Consider the following 19640-nt stretch of genomic DNA (forward strand, 5'->3'; position numbering starts at 1 on the left):
TGCTACCAAGCCATTAATTGTCCTTCTCCTTGATTGAGAGCACTGCGTGGGTGTGGAAATGGAAAGCTCCCATGAGAAATCAAAAGTCTCAGTGAGGTGAATGACAAAAGCCCTGTTGACTTTGGGAGAGGCTGGGTCGAGCAGAGGTGCTGTACGCACACATGTCCACATGCTCAGCTGATTCCACCTCTTGTATCGGACTCAGGATGTCCTCAGTGGTTTATTCAAGCTGTAATAATCTCAGGATTGCTCTGGTGAAGTCTGACTTTGTTGTCTCACAAACGGAGTTCGTTACCCGGTGTGCAACACCCAATACGCACACAGAGCCGAGATACCGGTTTATTTCAAGTTTTGCACAAGACCAGGTGCTAGGCGGTAGCTCCACAAAGCTAGCACACCGCTCGTTCGTGCAGGTACAGTATTTATACAGTCTAGTTATACATATGCATAAGTAATTACGCAAAGCAGTTTTCTATTGGTCTACATTTTCTTGTCTCACTCTTAAAGCTACAGTACTACTTTAATATTCTGCGCATGCCCAAAGGTGAGGGGTCTCTGCTTGGGCTGGGGTCTCCAGCTCCAGGGGTGTGATTTTTAGTATTATAATGAGGATAGTTCGTGTAAGGGTGCTCCTTATCACACTTCTGCTAGCAGTTTCAGATTGTCCAAAAACTTCTTAATTTGCTTACATATTTCTCCAGGATGTGCTTTACTCCCAAGGACAGGAATTCTTGATTAGACATTCCACGTTCCAGTAGGAATCCCCCTTATCAACTTTAGGTATGTCTTGGCCTTCCATTGTCTTTAGAGCACTCATCGTAGCTAAGTGCTTAGGTCAGACCCATCTTCCACACGTACTTGTGTAACACTGAATCTGATTGACTGCGGCCTTACCAAACCTCACGACGTGAACGTGACCTGCCGCTGCTGTCGCGCTTTCCCTGGTGGGAAGAACTTCCTCCGGTAAGGATGCAGGTGCCTGCTATCTGTCAGGTTTTCCTAGTGGATTTGAAGCCATGTACTCATAATAAGGATGGTTGCCCTCCACTTTAGCATCTATATTCCGAGCGGAAAAAATAGAGAGACCAGGGAGTGTGGGCAGCAAACAAGGTGGCTCTTGGGCAGAGGAAAGCTGAGGGTCAGGGAGGGACCCTGAGGGACAGGGGAAGGTCAGCGTGGGAAGGCGGTGGGAGGACAGCAGAAGGAAGTGGAGGTTGAAAGAGATTTGGGGAAGAGATGAGGAGCGGGGCTGAGGAATGCAGACGACTGGGAGAAGCAGGAGGGTTAAGGAAGTTGACTGGATGGGCAGGCAAGGACTGAGCAGCCTGGGGAGAAAGCTGTGAGGGGAAACCACCGGAGTGAGGTGAGAGCAGGGGTGACTTGGGGGCGGCGAGAGGGTCTGTACTAAACACCCCGGCAGGAAGCCCGCCCTGAGGAGACGTGGCACCCAGGCAGCCGCAAACTACACCCCCCAGAATGCCTTTCGCGGCGCCCGGCACTGAGCATGCGCAAGGGCTGCCGCGCTCCCAAGCATGGCGGGCCAGGGGCCGCCCGACCCCTCCCGTCACCGCCCTCCCGCCGCCGCCGGCAGCGCGGGGAAGGCGGTGCCGCCCCGCCCCGCCGCGGCCCCTCGGCGGACAGCGCCCGCCTGCGAGGAGGTGGCGGTGCCGCCCGCCGCGGGCGGGGAGGCCGTGGGGGCGCGGTAGGGGCGGTGGGGCCGGGCCGGGCCGGGCCGGTTGCTGCCGTTGGCGCCGCGGGCGGCAGGTGAGGCGGCGCAGGGCGGCCGTGGGGCGGGGGCGGCCCGGGCCGGGCACCCGCAAGGGGCGGTTCGCGGGGACCGGCGGCTGCCGCCTCTTTTCTGAGGGGAAACCGGGTGAAGGGGCGGCGGGGGACCGGGTCAATGTCTCTTGTGGTCGGCGGCGGCTCCACAGTGGGGAGTGGCGGGGCGGAGGTCCGTGTGGAAATAACCCAGGGAACCCCCCCTAGGGTTGCGCAGAGCGGAGCTGACACTTTGGAGGTGGAAACCTTTTTTCTCCGAAGCCGGGGAGCGAAAGCGGTCCGGCCCGGTACCGGGGGCAGGCGACGCTGTGAGGGTTAGCTGTTGTGGGCAGCTGTCTGCACCACAGAAACGCCGTTCAATTAAAACTCTAATAACCTTCCTAGAGGTCAAAGACGCTGCAGGTTTAAAGCCTTCCAGGGCAAGTAAAGATGTAGTTATGTCCTCCCGACGATTTTCCTTGATGGCTGAGTGCCTCGGGAACCCCCCTAGACACCTGTCTTCAGCTCTGAAAGCGTACCGGTCCTTGTGAATTTGGCCCCTGTGGATACGGATGCTGAATTTATCGCATCCTTCCCCTTTTAATTATTGTGTGCTGACTAAGCATGGTGGAAAAGTTTCTCTTGCGTATGTCAGCTCTGAGTGCGTTGCACATGCATGTTCTGAGGTCAGGCTTACAGGTCTGTTTGTGTCCCCTTGCTTCCTTCCAGCCCCTCTCAATTAACCCAATGTTTAAATGGGTTGTTAAGATAATGGCTGCTGCTTTAAAAAAAAAAAAAGGTAAAGAGGTACCCTCTTCTCTGGTAATGAGAATAATGACTGTATGTGAACAACTGGTAAAGGCAAGGGAACATATTGGTGTTTTCACACCAGTACCATAGTTGGATAACTCTTGACAAATGCTGACTTTTAAACGGTGACTGCTGATTCAGGAGAATCTGTTGACTTTGGTAATAAAACAGTAGTGGCTCCTTTTAATAGTGATCTCAAAACACTTGAACTGATAGATTGGCTTGTTAGCTCAAGCCTTGACTGAGCTGAGAACCAGAAGAGCTCTTATTCTCTGGGACGACCTTGTCCCCCAAGCAAGCCTGACCTATGCTAAACACATCAACTGTAAGGGTGTTTATTTTGCAATGTCATTTTCAAAAACGTGGTGGATACCAAATATGTGAACTAGATACAGGAAAGCTGCTCTGCAGTCTGCTTTTCTGCAAGGGCGCATTTTGAGCGATTTATGGTTGCAAGGTGGCTGTTTTACTTGGAGTCTCACTTTTGTGTTTTAATTGGCTGTCATCAGAGCTGGAGTTCAGCCTCCAACACTTGTGAAGCATGCCACAAACATGCACTCTAGGTACCTGGTTAATGTTTTGGGACTAATTACCTGGAGCCCATTCTCTATTAAGCAATGTACAAAATGGAGTGATTATGTGGAAATCTTTTTCCAGTTAAATTTCCAGTCTCCTGAGTCGCATCTCACTGTGGACTTACTGAGGTTTGCTTCAATCATCTGAAAACTGGGTATTCTCATTCCCCTTATTCTCACCCCCTTCTCTTCTCTTAAAAATTGTTGCTTTAAAGTCTTCAGTAAGTGCTGTTGGTTTAAACAGTTCCCTATGACAGCAGCCCACATTTAGTTACTGTTCCCCAGAGTTTTTAACAGAATTCTGTCTGGCCTGTGCTCTAACACAACAAGGTCTTTAGGAGGTGTTTTAAAACGTAGAGGCTTAAAGATCCTCCACTAGTAAAACTATCATTTTATTCAAATGAACAGCGCCGTAGATGACTTCTCTCAGCAGAAGACCTGCTTTCTATTTAAAATGGCTTTTCCATCCAGAGCATATCTAGACTGTGAAGGAGCGGATTTTTCTAGGAAGTAGTGGGAGGCAGGAAAAATCACGAAAAAGAAGGTGGTGCAAAGGAGAGCATTAAACCACAGAGCTAGAACCAGATCAAAGGTTCTGAGCTGTGCAGACCAAATTTTGCCTTCTCACACTGTGGAACAATAATTTCTTCAGTTGTTATCCAGGATGGTTGCAGAATTCAGTTATGTGGTTTGGAGCAAGGGGAAGAATGGATCTATGGGTCCATAAAGCTCAAGGAGGAGTGGACTAGGAAGGGTATGTGGAGTTTCAGGGAAAATGGGTGACACTTCCCCTGTTTTGCTGGCCACCTTCCTGGGGAGGCCAGTGGCTGTTCCTAAGGGACTTGGCACAGTCGGCACAGAGCACTGACTGAGGCTTAGCATTGGTTGGTGGTTCTGCTGTGCTGGATGAATGCATGACATGGGACCCTCTTCCTTCTCCTTTTAGGTCTTCACCTCTTTCCTTCACCTTCTGTGGTAGGATGTGTTTCCTCCTCCGTCAGCACGCCGCTTGCTTTGACACCGTTCTGTGTTCTTACCCCTGCAACTGTCTCTCCCTGTCCTGGCAGTGAACTGGTAGGTGTGAGATGCTGGAAGAAAGTAGGTTTCTTTCTTTGCCCTCCAAGTACACAGACTGGGCCTGGCAGCAGAGGCAGTGGAAAGGTGGCCACTCACATTTGGTCATGCTAGACAGCCCTCGACTCTGCCTGTGCTTGGAGCAAGCTATGAGCAGGGCATTGAACTCAGCGTGGCGGAATTTAAACTGCGAGTTTTCAAAGCCAATTACTGGACGCAGTCTGTCTCTGACAAGCTTCAGTTTCATTAGCTGCCTCCCAGGAGTATCGAGCTGTGCAGCTCACCTTTGCAGAGATCAGATTCTCCTCTGTGATGTTATTAGGTGTTTTTAAAAATAGCTTCATCAGTCCACTTTAAAAGAGCTGGTCTGCTCTGATAACAGTGCCTGCTGGTGCTTTTCCAGATAAGGAACTTGTCACTTTTTCTGCTGTCATACATGCAGCTTCTGCCCTATTTAGAATACAGCTTAAAAAAAGACTACGAAATAACCACCAGTCTTGTGTAAGGATTTATGTGTTTGGTTTAGGAACAACTGAACACTCCTTATTTAAGTGCTTTGGACGATATTGGCTTATGAAGAAGATAGGATCAAACTAAATGCAGAGTTGAAGGTAATAACTTCATATACTTGTGTCTTGAGGAAATCTTGATGATAAGATCTCTTATATAACAAGGTGACAACAGGTCGAAGATCTGTTCTTTTTTTCTTTCAGTCCCAATTAGAAGTTCATTAGCTTTTAAAAGAATCTGAAGTACTACATTGTGCATGTATGTGTATAATCTGTATGGTGGTGGGAAGCAACGAGATGAAATAGTATAAAATCAATTTCAATCTCCTCTGAGGGTCTGAAAAGTAGTTGTGTGCCTGTGCACATCAGGAGTATCATGGGGAAACTGCAATTGCATGACATACCTAGTAATTAATTCTGTAATGGTGTATGCAGAAGCAATGTTTTAATTTACTCGTTTCTTTGATATTTTGTGAGCAGGTGGCATTTTTAAAAAGGTATATTAATTCTGTGGGAATTTGATAATGGCTAATTGCTGGGGGATCAGAAGAGAGTAGCAGTCAAAGTGAGGCTCCTGACTTCTCTGCTCTCAAAAGAGAGGCAGCCCTCTGCAGCCTCATTTGTAAGCTACTATCCTCTTAGAAATTCTTGCTCAAGAATATTCACTGGTGTCCTGAGCATAAATTTGGAACTTGATCGCTCTTGATTAACTGAACTGTGCTCCATGAACCAGTCACTTACTATTACAGGAAAAAAACACCGAGGAGATCATGGCTTACTGTAGGACCCAGTGCACTGTGAATTTTCATAGGAAGGCCCTTTACTCTTTCCCTCCTTCCCTCGTTCTCACTTGCTTCTCGGTTCCTTTCCTTTTCCCTTTCTCTGTTTCTGTCTCTTTCACCATGCCTTTCACTTAGGTCTATTCATGTACTTTAAGCACCTGCCTAAGTGTTTGCAGCATAGGACCTAAGTACCTATTTGCACTGTAACATCAAAGGATCACATTTCAAAATTACAACTTTTCCTTTGAACAAGAAGAAAAAAAGGTTCCTGGTTGCTATGGTGATGAGCGCTATATAAATGCCTATAAATAAATAAAGCAAGCAGCTGATTCTTCGACTTTGATTTGCAGTATTTTTGCTTTTCTAATGAGATATAATTAAATATCAAAATGGGAGGAGGTGACATTTTACCAATTTTATTGAATACATATTATTCCTATGCATTCTGTTTTACAGTCTTTCTGCTGAGAACAATTAAATAGTAAGCTGTTTATTTGTCTCTCTGTAGAAAGTTAATGTTTTGAAAAATCATAGTCTAGTATTTATAGAAAAACTTTAGATGCCAAAAGGCACTGCACTAAAAAGGTGGTGTCCATTTTAAGTTTAATCAGAACATACAGTTTGAGCTAAGTGCCTATTTTACTTATCTCTAAGAGACTATTATGTGCTGTCACTACATTTAAGTTCCAGTCAAAAGTGTCTGTAAATGTAATTATGTTCCTCTGCAGTATTTGAAACCCCACTGGTGCACAACAGCAAAACTTGAAAATGTCACTGACTTTTTCTTTTATGTTAAAGTGACAAAGGCAGAGTAAAAAATTGGATATTCCTTGTTGAAGTTTGAGGAGGAGGGGAGAATTGACTTTTTTCTAAGCCTTTTGTTCTCAGGTCCATGATGTAAAAGTAGCTTCCTCTCTGTGTGAAAGGTGGTAATTGTAAAATGGATTGGATGGAGACAATAAACTACTTCTTCAGAAGTCAGCGAGTAGCCATCAGCCATTGCTAACAAAGCCCTTTTCACTAGTAATCGCTGGAGCCCAGTCCACTCACTTGCAGTTTCTGAAGCACGACTGCAGCCCAATTCCCCGCCGGTGCACTGGAGTATTCCCCCTCACAGGTGTTTCTCACTCAGGAAATGGTGCACTTGGTTTAACAGCAAAGGAGAGTTTGGATTTATGTTTGGATAATGGAAGGAACTTCCCTTAGGGGAAGGGAAATCGGTATTTATCATATACAGAAATACTCCTTTGTTAAAGGCTCAGTCTAGTTTCTTGGTGGAAACTGATTTTGCCACAGTGGCCTGAAGAGACATTTCTTCAGTCCTAAGCTGTGGAGTGCGGCTTGTGCACTGGCAGGGAGTAGATCTGCTTTCTACCACAGTCACAGCTTTGTATTCAAAGCAGCTCTCAGATTCCCAAAGAACTTTGAAGCAGTATCCTGTCCTGTTAAGTGTGTGGTAAAATAACACCACATTATTCACTGTCTTCGTTCCCTCTGTGCATTCAGATTCATATCTACTTGCTTCACCAGTTTAAAATATATTTGACTAAAAACCTTTTACTTCAGAGTAAGTAATTGGGAGGGCAAGGATACAGGGTATTTTTTTCCAGTGACACACAATTACTTTGCACAGAGCAAAACATGTACATCTGCACACAGCTATTGAAGGTAGGGGCAGAACAAGAGCAAGGAATGGTGTCCCTGAAGGTCTCTCTTGAGCAGTCACAGCCTGCGCAAGTTTGATTTATGTTTCATAGGCCTGTCACTTTTGTCCCAGCTGAGCTGCTGCTGTGGCCGGGTTGGTGACATGCACCTGAAGAACTTTGACAGCTTCAGTGTTTTCCTGGCAGTGAATTAACCCCAGAGCTGCCTCTGAACCTGGTGCTTTGTGCCATGGGACTGTGCTGACCTCCCAGAGGGTGGCACAGAGTCCTGACCCTGACCCTGTGCCTGCCTCAGCACTGTGTTTTGTGTGGACTTGAGGCCAGAATCAGGAGCAGGTTGGGCTCTCTACCTGCTGGAAGGTGGTTTGAGCTTCATGTGTATCAAAGGCAGTTTTACCTGCATTAAGGTTGGGCCTGGACAGTCAGTGTTTGACCTGCAGATCTCACCTTCCTTTCACGGGATTGTGTGGCTGACAGTGGACAAGGCAGTCCAAGGTCTCTCCCAAAAGGACCATTGCAAAGGCTCACGAGGATTGTAGGCAGCCTGAACCCAAACAGAATCTGTGCTGCCTACAAGAGCAACAGGGAGATGGGAAGGGAGTCTTTAAAGTGCTCCAAGTTCACAGCTACTCCCAGGGCTAACCGCTTGCGTTTGGTGTACCTGGAGACCGTGTTGATGCTGGAGCAGGACCAGGCTCCAGAGTGATTGAGAGAGTTTTCTCAATTGGAAAGCACCATTGTTACTAGTACATACTGCCTTTTAATGGAGTGGCATCTTTATTTAGAAGCCTTTTCTTAGGGTAGGAGGATGAAATACACATATTGATATTAATGACAGGATGAGCTGGTGAGGACAAGAGGTGGAGCTATTGTGTGTCTCCTTTTCTGGCGTGGATAGGACAAAGGGTGAAACAGTGCATACAGCAAATTTTTTTTTCTTCTTCCAAAGTTCTATTTTTCTGGGGTTTTTTTTTCTTTTTTCTTTTTTAATGGATGGATATGATCCAGGACCATCTGGTGGAATTTGCCGTTGTCACATCTAGGTTTTCTGATGTATTGCCTGTCAAGTTATATTGTATGTTCAGATGAGTTTCTCATATGATGTGCTGACAACTACTGACAGCCCTGAGATGGGAAGTTGGAAGCTTGGGGGAAAGAAGAGAGGGGCAGAGTTAGCCTTAAAAATGTAACCGTGATTGCTCTTCATGGGTGGGATTTCATTTCTGGTACCTATGGTTCACTTTTTTAGTTAAGAAAGGTGAATGAGTGAACTTTAAACCAAGTGCATCTAAGTGCACCTAAGGTACTGTAATTAAACTTGGAAGTTTTATAATCCAATCCTAGTTTTGTCATTGATTTTTTTTGTTTTTTCTCTTTGACACTGGGTTCCTCACTTAATCTTCTCTGTCCTTAACTCTCCATCTGTAGACACTCTCACGCTTAGTTAAATTGCAGCCTTTCCTTCCTCTTTTACTCCTCAATCTTTCCCCAGTCCCACCTTAGAAAGGAGATCTCAAAATGCTTCTGGTTTTATTAGGACACCACTAGGTATCCTAATAATCATAGTATCCCAGTATCCTGATCCTAAATCCTAATATCCTAATAATTCTGTGCTAAAATGAACTAAGATTTTTGGCAAATTAGTACTAACCTTTGCAGACAGATCACATGTATGAAAGCAACAAGCGACTCTGAAATAACTACAGTAATTCTTTTCTTGCTGGTTTAATACTCAAATAATTAATTAAAGCAGGGTTTTTTTGGTGTAGAGGTCCACAGTGCAATTGCATTTCCTCACACATTGACAAAGATAATGCTGTACTTTGTAAACCAGAATCCAAACAAGCTATAAACAGTTCAGTTTTGTTCCTCATTTTTTCTGCCATAATTTGAAGCCTCAAGTAGCAATTAGGCTGGTGACAAGATAAATTTCACAACTTGTTATCATTCTTCATTTTTTTAATGGCCAGATCAGTAAAGAAGTGATTTGTATTTGAACTTTAAAGGTTCTTAGTTTATATAGTACTGGTAGAGAGCATAGTACAGGTATTTATGAATAGGGTGGAACGAAGCCTGTTTGTAAACAGAAATGGGTGTGGTTCTGAATGCAGACTCTCCCCCTCCCCAAAGCTGTGGTGGTTATACTGGGTCTCCTGCTCATTAGATCCTGTGTAGGTGTTCATGAAGTTGGAAGTTGCTCTTGGAAGAGAAAATCTTTCTTCCATGGGTGTTTGAGGCTGAAGATGACAGTCCCCAAGCTCAGGGCACTCTTGTTACAGTTTCTTCCAGCTAAAGAAGAAGCTGGAAAGCATTTACTTGCCTCTACTTATTCCTGTCAGTAGTGTTGGAGCACAAGTAGTGTCTCCTCAGTGCTACTTCCTGACCTGAGGACTGCTAGTGCCCTTCTGTAGCTGTGAAGGGACGTCATGTTAAGCTGAGCAGGCTGGTAGAGCCTGAACATAGGAAAAAAATCAATCACTGCTTTTTACTCTGATCTTCTGCAGTTCCATACTTTGTGAGTATCAGATGAGGAGACTTGGAAATGACCCAGCTCCTGTCCTGTTGCAGGGGAGGGACTGGGGTATGCAAAGGTCAGTGCGAGGGTACAGCAGCTCTCCATGGTGGTGGTGGGTTGTGTTGCATGGAGCACTGTTCTTGTACTGATCAAGCATCAGCTCAGCTATTGTCAGAAGAAGTGGACTTTGGAGGAAAACCCATAGATGGAATATGGCCAAATTCTCTGCCTGTAACATGGTTGATAGCACTGCAGGGAGGCAAGGCTGGTCTTCAGTCCTTAAATGCATTAAATTAACTCTGGGTGAGCTTGCTGGGAAAAGGGTAATGAAGCGGATTGGAAACGGGATGTGTGTGCTCAAGCACATGCAGTGGACTTAATACTCCAGGCAGCATTCCCGCAGGCATGTGGCTGGGGAGCAGCCAGGTCATGGAGCACACCGTGCTGTTTGTTAAACGTATCGCAGTCCACAGATGTAGCCGAAATCACTTGTCCAGGCATAAAAGATAAAGTCAGTTAGGAAGGAGAGCAATCCTATCAGGAGAAACTTGTGAGAGGAGCCGGACGCAGTCTTGCGTAATGCTGGTTGTGTAGGGCGTGCAGTAGCCAGCACCTTCTCAGGGGTTGCCTGGTGCAGCAAAAATTTCAGCTTCTGATAGTGGAGACTGATGAAGATCTTGACCCATCTATTCTGTTGTTTCAGGTAGAGGCAGCTGCTGAATGGATCTGCAACGTGACTGACGTTGTGCGGTGCTTCATCTTTATTTCATGTGACGAGAAGGTGGGAGGGTGGAGATTACTTGAAGTGCCTGACTAGAGACAGAATGTAATTTATCAGTGTTCATTTGTCTGGAGGGATACACAGCCCATATATAATTTAGAAACGTGTTAAAAAATAGGGAGCTGTTGTCTTTTAAAATCAGTGAGTGCTGAAGTCTATTGGTTTAAAATCTTGTTTCTGTGACACATAAATGTGCTGCTATGCATTTTGTATTTATTGTCTGTATATAGTATGAGCAATATGTCTAAAATGAACCAAGAAAGTGTGTATAAATAGTACTGATAAAACTAAGCCCTTCATAAACTCAGAGTAATGTATATTTTCCATATTTAGGCTGAAATACCTGGAACGGCACATGGATTTATCCTAGTCAGTTCTTCTGAGATCATATTTAATATAGATGTTCTTTTCATATGTGATCTGCAAATGGATTTTTTTTGTTTGTTTGTCTCTGTTGCAGTAAGTATCCGTTTCTTCCACTTTTTTTCCTTCTCCCTTTGAGTCTTTTTCCCTTTTTCTGATTCAAGCCTGGCAATGATATGCTATAGCTCAATTATCAGAGGGGGAAAAGAGATATCAGTGTCTTCCACCTTGCTGTTCAGAAACCTTTATTTTTGTTTTCTGCAGTGTAATGAGAGCAAGAACAGGCAGGGTGTTGCCATCCTCTGTCACAGGCAGAATGATAAATTACATGTCCTGGAAAGTTTAAAGATGTGTAAGAATGCAAATCCATGGCCCACAAGGATGTGTGGTTGAAAATGCTGATCCAGCCAGGAGTTAAGCATGTGCTTAAATCTAAGCACAAGCATTGCTTCCATTGGGTGTATCTACCTGGCACTATGCTGTGTGGGGTAAGCAAAGCTCTTGCTATGAAAGGAGGATTGATTTGTTTTAGTGGCTTGAAGTAGGAGAAGGAAATGAGCCGTTTCCAGTCTCCTGGAGGAGTGGTCTATGAGTACTGCAGGTGTTGCTCTTGTGTTTTACTGTCCTTGACTCCACAGTATCAACTGATATAGATGGAGACCCTAATGGTTTGGCATTTGCTATCTTGCAGTGCATCTGTCCCTTTCCCCTCCTCACTTTTCACACTCTACCCACGTCTGCTAACCATGAGCAGAATACCACCTTGTCTGTAGTAGGCGGTACAGTAGTGTGGTGCCTCTGTTGAAAGGGGAAGGGCTGAAGCATTAGAAGAGACTGAGGATGTTACAAGGGAGTGCATAACTTTTTCTCCCTTGTAAACAGGGAAATATGTAGAAATTTTCGTTAATTTCCAATTCAGCCCCTTTCTCTCCTGCCTTTGGACCAAAGCTCCATATACTGGCTTGCTGTCCATCAGCCTGAGAAATCCAATTTTCCAGAAGGTTTCCAAAAGAGGATTTATTTTTTTTTTCTGACTGCTAATGGTGGTGTGCAGTGGACAGAGCGGGTCTAGATCTTTTCTTTGTCTGGTTCTTTTTCTGGTTGTCCTTTAGCATAAGCACTCTTTTTGGCTCTGTGTTCTTTCCTCCACTTTAGTTCATTTTCGTGCCACGTTTCTTGCTCCTTTGAATTCGATGGCATCTGTGCTTTCTGAGGAAGCAGTGTATTCTCTGCTCTGGGTGCTGTCTGCATACTCCTGGTGGTATGAAGCCATCCATCCCCTTCCTCCTGGATTTGAGCTTGCATTCAGACTGGGAGGGGAGAAATCATTTGTGTGTACAGATGGAAATGTTTTTATTGGGTTTTTTGGTGCTGAATTAGATGTCATCCCTCCTGCATCCTTGAGACTCTAAAAGAGAGATGGGGACTGAGTTTTCCTGATGCACTGATTTTATAGCATCGTTAGTTTTCAGTGATTTACCTACAACTGGTCCTACAGCATTGCAGCTAGCACTGCAATTCTCACATCCATCTCCTGTGTTTTAAGTGATTTTGTTTACTTCATACAGTGCAATGAGGTCTCAGGCTCATGATTGGAAATTCCTTGGTGCTTTACTGATAAACACAGATCAAAAATATAATCTCCCAGTCTAGTCTTTTGTTCTCTGGAGCAGTCTTTGAAGGTTGCACATTCTTCTGCTGTACATCCTTTGTCCAAGTGTGTCTTCTTTTTGTTCTCTATTCCCTTCCTACTTGTTTCTTTTCTTCCTTCGCTTTATTTCAGTCCTATGTCTTCTATATTCTTTTGGTTTGCTTTGTTCATGTTTGAGAAGAGACTCACCTGAGTTTAAGTATAGTTGGCTATTTGGACTTGGAAGTTTTCTTAAGAAATGCTTTGTAAGCAAAGGGCTCAGTAATTTGCCCCTTCAGCTCTTAAAGCTTTTTCCACCGACAGCTGAAAAGTTTCACTAACTTTTCCCATCCTGCCTGCAGCTTTCATGGCCCCTTGACTGTCTCGCGCACCAAAGCTTGCTTTGTCATGCCTACGAGAGGCTGTGCTGCACAATTCTTACATCTGAACCAACTGATGTTTCCCTTTTCCATTGTAAAATATTTTGCCTTTTCCTTTCAAAACACACATGCAAGTGTCCTCCTCTCTGCTGGCCTTTGAGTCTGCCTTATAAAACTGAAACAGAGATGTAGATAATTATTGACAGCTGGACTCCTCCGCACAGTTGGATCCAGGAGCTCCTTCTTCAGCTGCTAGATGTTCTGAAGATGATACATGTGTAAAAAGGGGCCAAGGGGCATTTTGATGTTAAACAAGGATTACTTGGTTCTTGTGTGGAGATGGCATATATGGAGATTGGGATTAAAGATGAGAGAAATAAGAGTTTATTTGATAACAGAATTTTTTTTGTATTTGTGAAAAAGTGTTTTTTGTACCATCCAGCTTACTTGCTGAAGTTCAACTGATGTAATTCTCAATAAAAATGGTTTCATTTTTTAGTTGCAAATATTTGTTTGTATATGGTGTTAATTTCCTTTCCATCTTTTTACTGGTTTACCTTAACAATTTGATTACATATGTATTTTTGTTCTTGAGAGACGGTGGGTGTGATACAATCTCTGTTTTAAACTGTTACTGTGTAATTAGCAGGGAAAGATGTCTCTCAAGTCTGATCTGCCTGCTTCTCTGTTGCTCAAGGAGCAAAGAGGAGCTGAATTATGGGATTTGAGTCCTTGATTGGAAGTCCTTGTTGTGTAAATTTGGCATAGACTACTTCTGTTTCAGAGAACCATCTCTTTCTTCAGCTTAGAGCTATGTAGATGCTAGGACCATGCTTACATGAATCCAAGGAATTATAATGAGTTTCCTAGGCATCCTCTATGTACCTCCTCTATGAAGTGGGCTTGCACACAGATCTTTCTTATTCATCTAGTTATGCTCTCTGATACAGTAATCAGTAGACCATATAGTTTTTAAAAGATTCTTTTATGAAGTCTTGTGGTTAGCACTGAAAAATAAGCTTTGCTCACCCTTCTCAGAGCTTCCGTCTTCAAAACCAGCCTGTTTGGGGTGTTTCTGTTACATTCGTCTCAAAGCCATGCTGATTTTCATTGCTTTTGGAGCTAAAATTTCACCCGTTATGTTTTAGGGCCCACTTTTGCATACTGTTCTCTGAATAACACTTATTCTTGATAGTTTGGTTCCCTTCAGTGGTGTACTAGTGTGAATGTGTTTTGTTCTGAGAGTGGTACCCAACTGAGGGTTTAGACCCTGATTTCTTTAAGCTCAGAAACCCTTGTGTAGTTTTAAGCTGTATGTGAATTTTGGACCACTGGTGACCAATGAAACATCTAAGCACAGTCTGTGTAAAGTACCTTGGCAATTGCAAATGCCTTGAAAGAATTTGAAACCACCTGGCTCTGTCCCTTCTTTTGTCCCAGAAAAAGCCCTCCTTAATTTGGATGTAGGGGCTGTGCTCCCTCTTCTGAAGAGGAATGCTTTGTATGACAATGACTTCTGGATGCGATGGGGTTTTGCATTTGGTTCTGGCAAGCAGACAGTCAAATATAGTTACAGGATGACCACAGTCCATTGCATGGGGCAGTCACTGATGGGCCTTTGATGCACTGGAAATGAGTTAGCCGTGAATTGCTTTGTGTCTTAGTTTGCTGTTGGTTTCCCCTCTCCCAGCTGGCCACCTGTAATATGAATTGAGTGGGATGGTGATGGTTTGCGAATTGAAATCCCTTTGCACTGGCAAGATTAATTTCCAGTGTTTGCTCCCCGGGCAGATGAGCCTTTCACCCATACCTGTGTGGACAAAAAGCCCTCCTCAGAAAGATGTGTGACACCACTTTCACGACCACTTTTTTTGCACTGACGCACCATAAGCTCACTCGTGTGAGCCGAATCAGACTCAGGCTGTTCCTGCTGTTGTGAATTTATTTCAGTTTTGTTGTGAATCATCCATATTTTCCCTCTTATCGTTCACAATGGATGGGAGGAGTGGAAGGAGGGAAGAGGAGGAGGGGTGGAAAATAAGAAGGTGCACAAAGATTAATTCGCTGTGTAATTTCCTCTTTGAGAAGGAGGGAGAGATACACCTGGGAAAATAGGTTATCAGACCTCTAAGCACATAGATGAAATACTGTCCTTTCTAACAGACACTCTGGTGTCGCGCTGAGGCAGTCACTTACTCGGCACTAAAACTATATGACCAGATTCATTTTGAGGAGACGTGAAGTGGTTTCCTGTGCGTCTGTATTTTTACTGCCTTTAGCTAAGTTAGGGCCCTTGGTGCTTATCACTTTTTAATGATTTGTTCTTACCCCTGCTCCTTGCTTCTGGCTGTTTGTTCTTTACTACTTAGGTTATTACTCATCTTCATGCAGAGACCTGAGAGCTAATAGAAAATGAAGATTGGAGTTGCTCTCCCCTTCCCTTCTCCTGTAAGGTGACCTGGGACAGCTTCACACGCATTTATATATGGCTTTGCAGCTTCTTGGCTTCTGACTGTTACAATTGTGTCAAAGGTATAAAACTGAAGCTGGGAAGCTAGCAGCTTATTGAAATTCATTTCTTTAAATTTATAAAGCCACTGATTAATCATCTTTTAATGCAGGTATAAACTTAAGAGCAATTTATAGTCTATATATTAATTGTAATCTTTTACATGAATTTTGCAGTAGTCATACATACGTATTATATACCTATATATATATTTAGCACAGATGTCACAAAGTCAAGTTATTATTCAGAAAGTTCTCTAGTCCTTGCTTAATTTATGTGCATGTCTGTCCCATTGGAACACACGGCTGTTAAGTACATGCTTGTCTTTAAGCGCTGAATATATTCAAGCAAATTAGAGAAGAGGGGTTTTATTTTAGTGTATTTTAGTTTTTATTTTAGTATATTTCATCACCTTGATGGTAAAGAAATGGTGGTTATTTTGTGTAACTTCAAGTCACTTGGCAAGATGGCTGCTTTCTAGTCAGTCCTCAGCCTCTGACTTGGGTGCTTTTGTCTTTCAGATGCTTGCTGCGCTAATACAGGTGCAGATTTGAGTCTTCATAGTTGCAAGAGGAGCTTTTTGTGGCTGTAGCTTTAATCCCTTTGCTTGGGAAGAAGGGTTGGCTACCTCAGCAGTCTTCCTGTCAGCCTCCAGGACAGATTATAAGCACATCATTCTGCCATAAAGAAGGTGGAGTTGGATGAGCCAAGGCAGGAAGGTTTGCCTGGGATGATGTATGTCCTCCATCTCAGACCCCTCCAGACTTGGGATGGGTCTCACTGCCTGTGGCTGATATATATATGTATATTTTAGTCTTATCTTTTCTCCAAGGTCACAAGAACCATCCTCTTTGAGGATGATGGGTGTGACAGTACGTATGTTTTTACTATGGCTCCTCTTGGGAATTCTTTGCAAGTGAAAGGATTCAGACCTGCTCCAGCTCTCACTGTGCTTGTGTAATGCTGCAGGACTTTCATAACAATTAGATGGCTTCTGTGGACAATGGCTGCATCGGCAGCAATGCTAGCAGAAGTCTGGAGGTGGGGAAGCACATCTTGATATAGGGCGCTGCCTGCAGTGCCCTTGATGTCTCAAAATACTGTGTAAAGTAGCTGAAAGACCACTCTCTTCTTGGCTTTGCAAATATCTGCACATGGATCCAGAGCTGTACATAATGAACGGGGGCAGATGTTTTTAAGTGCAGCTGTTTTAAACAGCAGTTGGTTTATCGGGCTGATGTTGCTCTTCTCTCAGTGACAGTCAGGTTACACTTCAGTTATTTGAAGAGATTCTCATTGCCAAATACTTGACTCAGCATTTGCCTCAACAGAGGCAGCAGATCTTGCCAGTGGGAAGGAACGGAACAGAAATGAGCTGCTGCGGCAGGGTTAGGTAAGGAATCTCCCATCATTGAAAGGCCACCAGTGAATAGAACTATGGCAGTAGGTTTGCAGATGTTCCCCTCCCAACAGATACTTTCTGCTTTTTCTCTGAAACTGTCACCCTCTTGTGTGTATTAAATGTCATATCAGCTGTTAATGGGGGTGTTGTAACCTCAACAGAGGTGGGGTGAGAAGGAGAGCTGTAGGGAAATGATGCATTGATTTATTGGTGGGATTTATGGGGCAAAAATTAACTACCTTATTTTAAATTACTATTCAAATAAATAGAACTGTAAGTCTTATATAAAAAAAAAAATCAAATCAGGCTCGAACCTCTTCCTCTTGCTGCTGTGCCTTTGATAAATACACCTAGATTCAATAGTCCTTCGGTGAATTTTCAGGCTGCCAAGGGCATGAAGAAGTTCTTCGTAGCTATTGAACTGTAAATTGTTGCATATGACACCTGGAGGAGTTGAAATGGTTTTGTACAAGTAACTCAGTGTATTCATCACACTTCCCCTATTGCGTGCAGTGGTTCACACTGAAGCCGAGAAAAATGATTCATATTGCTTTCTTCTCTTCCCCCTGTCAGTAGTAGCAGTAGCCCTCAGAGTAACATTTGAAACAGTAAATTCCTGGCCCACAGCCATGTGTTACTACTGCTCTGCTGGGCCCTCTGATGATACTGTAATCAGATGAGAGACAAGGTAAGAATTGTTCTTTTCCACAGGGAAAATCAGACTAGTGTATTTAAGTACTAATCGAAAAGCAATTTTAACAAAGTGTTTAAATTGGCCAGCAGACATTTTTCAGTCCTATGGCCTATGCTGTCAGGAAACACCCTTTTTTCTGCTCCAGTATAAGTTATTTTAGATGATTCGTGAGACCTTACGCTCTGTTCTGAATTTTCATGTGAATATTAGCACCCCTGGGATATGCTGCCAACCCAGAACCTGGATGTTTTGTGCTCCCTTAGCATCAGTCTAAGTGGTTACATGGGGCGGGGGGTATCCAGCAATACTGTGCTCCTGTCAGTTGTTAATATTACACTACTATCATATGAACAGGGTTGGGTTATATGCTGGCTGCATCCCTTTAAGATGCAAGGCTATTGTGTACAGGTGTGGCTGAAGGGGGTATTGGAGGTAAAACGATCTATTTGCAATTTTGAGACTCAAAATGGCAGTAAACCTTTTTATTTCCCCTGATTTGATTTAGATTCTCCTTTACCTTGGCTCTGAACTACATTCCTGTCATGCTGCTGTGCTAGGCACCTCCAGGCATTTGTCAGAGACTGGCTAATTGAAGCACACGCTCCAGCTTGGATCGAAACTGCTGTTTTGATCAAGATTGTAGACGCTGCTGCTGCCTCCTTGTGGATTTCTTTCCATGAAGTACTAGGACTTTGGTTTGTAGGTTTCAGTTCTCCAGGGTTTTTAGGAAAGCACAAAATCTCTGAACATACCAGAAATTGGAAGCTTAGGGCAAAGATAGCTGTGGGGAACCGTTCTGCTGTAATCCTGCTTGTGAACTGAGATGTTCTCATCAGTTCTGGAACAACTGCAGCCCACTTGCAAATGGGTGCATAATCCAGTGAAGGCAGTGAAATGCTTGGACATCTTAAGCCTTGTCCTTCAGATACTTCCACACACTTGTTAGCTGTTCACCCCTACAGATCCGTCAAAGTGCCTGGCAGTTCCGTTGTTTAGCCTAAAATGCAAGTTTTGTATTTCTGTTATTTCTCTTCTTTTACATACCTCGGCACCCCTATGATGTTCACATTCAAGAGCTGTATTTTGCTGTGGTATTAGCGTCTTAATTTCCTAAGATGTCTATGAGACTTGCTGGTTATGACTATGGTGTTTGTCTCGACAGACAGGAAAAAGGGACTCTCTTCCTTTTCCTCCACCCTTCTCAGGACAAGTTATGCTGGCAGGGCCTACAACTTCAGGCTAAGTTGTGGCTGCAGGGGGTCTCCCAGGCATACAGGAAGCCCCACAGCCCTCTGCATGGCAAATGTGGATGGGGATAGAAGGTGGGAGGACGATGTGCTGAGAGCAGATCATGTCGGCTTATGGCTGCCCCGTCAGCAGCTCTTTCAGAGCAACAGTGACAGAGCTGATAACTTAATCCTCCCTGTCCTTTATCATGTTTAAACTGTCACCTGTGATCTTGGAGGCCCTGGATCCTGTCTTCAGCCCTGGAGCCTGTGGAGATGAATACAACCTTGGGGTACACAAGAGGGTTTGATTGTTGGTGGGTTTTTCACAGGAAGCTGCTACCATATTTGTGGCTGCTGGTGTGGCGTGTCCTACCCAGATCCCTTTGACAGTTTTAATCTTTTCATCTGTAAAATGGGAGATGCGTTTCTTCAGGCGATGCTGTGGTGATAAAGGCCTAATATTAAAGTGTCATCCGAGAGAGGGCAGATGATCTTACTGATGCCTAGGCAAAAATAGTTAACAAGTAGTGGGCTGTGGGAAGCGCCATCGTGAGGCCATGAGCAATACCCAGGGGTCTCCCAGGCAATGTTTTACCCTTGGTTTCTCATGTCAGTCTAGGTGAACATCATTTACTTACCAAGCCACTCTTATGAGCATGAATTATCTCTGCTTCCTTTACAGATGCATTGGCACTAATTACATTTGTAGGTGCACAGTTGGCATAGCTGTAGGAGAGGGAATTGGTTTATCTGTGTCACGCTGCTGACCTGTCATTACTGATGACAAAATGGGAACCTGAAAGAGCACAAGTGACACCTAGCTTGGGTGAGAACAGCTACCAAAGCCATCTCCTGCCTTGGAAACTAGCAGGTGACTCCCCCATGCCATTCATCTGAACAAATATTGCATATAGCTGCAGGAGCAGGCCAGTATGTCCCTGCAGTGCTGCTAGGGTGGTTCCTAA

At 44.1% G+C, this 19640-nt stretch overlaps 1 protein-coding gene across 5 annotated transcripts in view; it reads left to right on the top strand.

Moving 5' to 3' along the window:
- The first annotated feature begins 1542 nt into the window (after window positions 1–1542).
- POMGNT2 (protein O-linked mannose N-acetylglucosaminyltransferase 2 (beta 1,4-)) overlaps window positions 1543–19640 on the top strand; it is a 33225-nt gene continuing 15127 nt past the window's right edge. For 2 of the 5 annotated variants that reach the window (XM_075493230.1, XM_075493229.1), the window contains exon 1: window positions 1543–1764. The gene's annotated coding sequence lies outside the window, so the exon portion shown is untranslated. Of the gene's footprint in view, window positions 1765–4089; window positions 4218–10390; window positions 10469–19640 lie in introns of all 5 variants that reach the window. The other 3 variants (XM_075493228.1, XM_075493227.1, XM_075493226.1) reach the window with 3 other exon arrangements.

This window comes from Mycteria americana, chromosome 2 (assembly GCF_035582795.1).
Source record: "Mycteria americana isolate JAX WOST 10 ecotype Jacksonville Zoo and Gardens chromosome 2, USCA_MyAme_1.0, whole genome shotgun sequence".
NCBI classification, from domain to species: Eukaryota; Metazoa; Chordata; class Aves; order Ciconiiformes; family Ciconiidae; genus Mycteria; species Mycteria americana.